Consider the following 4,381-nt stretch of genomic DNA (forward strand, 5'->3'; position numbering starts at 1 on the left):
AATTAATTAATTTATTTATTTATTTATTTATTTATTTATTTTTGAGACAGAGTCTCACTCTGTCGCCTAGGCTGGAGTGCAGTGGCCGGATCTCAGCTCACTGCAAGCTCTGCCTCCCGGGTTCACGCCATTCTCCTGCCTCAGCCTCCCGAGTAGCTGGGACTACAGGCGCCCGCCACCTCGCCCGGCTAGTTTTTTGTATTTTTTTAGTATAGACGGGGTTTCACTGTGTTAGCCGGATGGTCTCAATCTCCTGACCTCGTGATCCGCCCGTCTCGGCCTCCCAAAGTGCTGGGATTTACATGTATTTTTTAAAAACAAAACATATAGTTCTTTTTTATAAGAGGGACCATGTTATAGGTATGTTTCTACAACTTCCATTTTTGCTTTTATTTTCTTATTTATTTTAGAGACAGGATCATGCACTGTCCTCTAGGCTGGAGTACAGCAGCCTGATCATGGTTTACTGCAGCCTCTACCTCCTAGGCTCAAGCAGTCTCCTGCCTCAGCCTCCCAAAGTGCTGGGATTACAACCATGGGAGCCACCATGCTCATGCTCTTAAACTATGTGACTTTGAGAAAGGCACTTGAGGCCGGGCGCGGTGGCTCAAGCCTGTAATCCCAGCACTTTGGGAGGCCGAGACGGGCGGATCGCGAGGTCAGGAGATCGAGACCATCCTGGCTAACACTGTGAAACCCCGTCTCTACTAAAAAATGCAAAAAAAAACTAGCCGGGCGAGGTGGCGAGCGCCTGTAGTCCCAGCTACTTGGGAGGCTGAGGCAGGAGAATGGCGTAAACCCGGGAGGTGGAGCTTGCAGTGAGCTGAGATCCGGCCACTGCACTCCCGCCTGGGCGACAGAGCGAGACTCCGTCTCAAAAAAAAAAAAAAGAGAAAGGCACTTGAGCTCTGTGGGCCCCGGTGATCTTACCTGAGAAAATGAAAGGGCAAGAAGGGGTGGGTAAGGCAACCCGGATGGGCACAAAGACTTTTTCCAGCTGACCTTGCATCTAGCCCCCTGCTTCACGCATGAGGGGACTGAGGCCCACAGAAGCAAAGTGACTTGGCCACAGTCACCCAGGAGTTAGGGGTGGTGCCAGACTGAAAACTGCGCCACTCCTTTCCAAGCTCAGTTCTCCTTCTCTGACTTTGAGAGAAGTAGTTTTATTCTATAAGAAGTCAAGAGCTTTGTAGACTCTGTCTTGGAAGGACCTCCTGCCTTCCCAGGACTACCCCCAGACTCCCCCAGAGCCCCAGCCCTTCCCCCCAACCCAGGGCTGCCTTCCCCTCCCAACACCAGCTATCCTCTAACCCTGTGGTGTGGCCATAAAATATGCACGGCTGCAGGGAGAGAAGTGAAACCAGAGGGGCTGCCGTGGGATGAGGATTATGAGTGCACAGGGTCTTCCTGCCTCTTGTTCTCTGCGGACAGGAGATGACGGAAGTAATCACTCCAGCCTCCTAGGGAGAGCCTATGTCTGCACTTACCACTGTTTACTATTATTTATTATTATTATCCTGATGTATGTGTGTTTGTACATATGCAGAGACAGAGACCAGGCGTATTCATCTTGGTGACCTCAGTGTCTAGTGGTCACTGTTTGCTGACCCACTCTGTGGAAGACAGCAGAACTAGCATCTTTGCTAGTTTATCTTTGACAGAGCAGGATATGCTATGAAAAAGCATCTGCAAAACTTCAAACATCCTAACTTCCTCTGACAACCCATTTATTTGTGGTCTATTAATTTATCTAAATTTTCTTCACTTTTTCCTGTTCACTTCTATCCTTTCCAGGATGAGAATCAGTTACTTAGTTAAATGCAAGTCTTTATTCTTACTACTTGGAGCTAATTAGCCACTTCACACTGGGGGCTGCCCACTGTGGAAGACAACAGTCTTTTCAGCTGCCGTTATGTGGTACAGATTTCTCTTTCATTTAAAACAATGGACCAGAAAAATGCCACTCTTCATCTAGTCCCCTGGCAGTTTACTTAGAAGTTCACTCCTAGAAGTTGATCACTTTAAGTTAAGACAGGGTTTATCAACTTTGGCACTGTTGACATTTTCAGCTGTATCTTTCTTTGTGGTGGGACAGGATGATTCTGTCCTATCTATAATCCTGTGCATTGTAGGATGTTCAGCAGCATCCCTGGCTTCCATCTATTAGGTGCTAGTACCACCTCCTGAGTCATTGTGACCAAAACATCTCCAAATATTGCCAAATGACTTCTGGGGGGCAAAGTCACCCCCGTTGAAAAGACTAGGTTAAGGCATTGTCACCACTGAAAATGCAAATACTCTGGAGAAAGACAACCCTCATCCGTTATGCACTTCTGGGTGTTTGCCAGACCCTTTCCAAGAGCACTAGTCAGCTAAGAGCAGGGTAGCAGAGTAGAGAAGAAGAGAGAAGAAATAGTATTTTTCTTCTGGCCGGGTACAGTGGCTCACGCCTGTAATCCAAGCACTTTGGGAGGTTAAGGTATGTGAATGACATGAGGCCAGGAATTCAAAAACAGCCTGGCCAACATGGCAAAACACTATCTCTACTAAAAATACAAAAATTAGCTGGGCCTGTTGGCACATGCCTGTAGTCCCAGCTACTCAACTGGGGAGGCTGAGGCCAGGAAAATCACTTGAACCTGGGAGGCGGAGGTTGCAGTGAGCTGAGATTGCACCATTGCACTCCAGCCTGGGTGACAGCCTGAGACTCTGTCTCAAAAAGAAAAAAAAAGAAGAAGAATCCATTCCCACCAACCTCGTTTCTGGATGCCTCATGGGCCTATGGAAAGAAGGCACTCTCAGCAGCTCTCTCGGAAGAAGTCCTGGTGGAAGAGTCCCACCCTCACACACCTTTTAGGAGTCCTGGGGCACTCGGTCTGGGTCTGGTGCTGCCCAGTGGAAATCAGTCTCAGGGAGACTGGTGAAGAACGCAAAAGGAAAGAAGCAAAGACAATGCCCTGCCCGTGGTGAACTTGTGAATTTCTCACCCCTGTGAGTCTCCCTTTATCCTCCTGGAGATGGCTGGGCATTATGGTAGCCATTTATTGGTAAGATTTGTCTTTCATGATCCAGCTGGGAAACAAGAAACACTCTTTCAAAGTCTTTCTTTCTTTTTTTTTTTTTTTTTGAGACGGAGTCCCACTCTGTCCACCAGGCTGGAGTGCAGTGGTGCGATCCCGGCTCACTGCAAGCTCCGCCTCCTGGGTTCACGCCATTCTCCTGCCTCAGCCTCCCTAGTAGCTGGGACTACAGGCGCCCGCCACCGCGCCCGGCTAATTTTTTGTGTTTTAGTAGAGACGGGGTTTCACCGTGGTCTCGATCTCCTGACCTTGTGATCCGCCTGCCTCGGCCTCCCAAAGTGCTGGGATTACAGGCGTGAGCCACCGCGCCCGGCTCAAAGTCTTTCAAACAAAGGAATTTAACACAGAGAACTACCTCGTCCATGGGTTATGGAGGAGTTGAGAAGCCAATGGGAGGTAGCTCAGAAAACAGCAGAGCAGGAAACAGCTACCATCTCTAGGCCTGGAAAGACAGCAGGGTGATGCAGCATCAAAGACCAAGAAGCCTCCGGAGCCATCTGGCAGGAACGAAACAGTGTGGACTACTGGTAGGAGATGGGGTTATGGAACGGGAAAGGAAGGAAGACAACCAACTGCAGGTGAAGCCAGAAAGCAGAGAGGGGAGAAAGAGCCCGGCTGCTTCTCTCCTCCCACCCCACCTCCATCCCACAGATCTGCAAGCAAACCAGCAGCTGACTGAACACAGAGATAAAGTGATGGGGCCAGGATCAAAACCCAGATCTCAGGGCTCATTCCTTAGGGTGTAGAGAGTCCGTAAGGGCTGAAGCGCCAGCTTAGGGCTGGCAGCAGAAAGAAGGATACAGTCCAGCCAGCTGGGGTTAAAAGGGGTCTGACATAGTGGTTACCTCTGAAGCAGGAAGCTTTGACTGGGAAGGGCATGTAGCAACCTTTTGTAGTTCAAGGAACATTCTGGGGCTGGGTGTGGTGGTTCACGCCTGTAATCCCAGCACTTTGGGAGGCCAAGGCGGGTGGATCATGAGATCAGGAGTTCAAGACCAGCCTGGCCAACATGGTGAGACCCCGTCTCTACTAAAAATACAAAAATAGCCAGGTGTGGTGGCGGGCGCCTGTAATCCCAGCTACTCGGGAGGCTGAGGCAGAGAATTGTTTGAACCCAGGAGGTAGAGGTTGCAGTGAGCCGAGATCGTGCCACTGCGCTCCAGCCTGGGTGACAGAGCAAGACTCCGTATAGAAAAGAGGAGAGGAGAGGGGAGGGGAGGGGAGGGGAGGGAAGGGGAGGAAGGCCAGGCGTGGTGGCTCAAACCTGTAATCCCAGCACTTTGGGAGGCCAAGGCGGGCGG

The sequence above is a fragment of the Rhinopithecus bieti genome, unplaced genomic scaffold (assembly GCF_001698545.2).
Source record: "Rhinopithecus bieti isolate Rb0 unplaced genomic scaffold, ASM169854v2 scaffold_13342, whole genome shotgun sequence".
Lineage (NCBI taxonomy): Eukaryota > Metazoa > Chordata > Mammalia > Primates > Cercopithecidae > Rhinopithecus > Rhinopithecus bieti.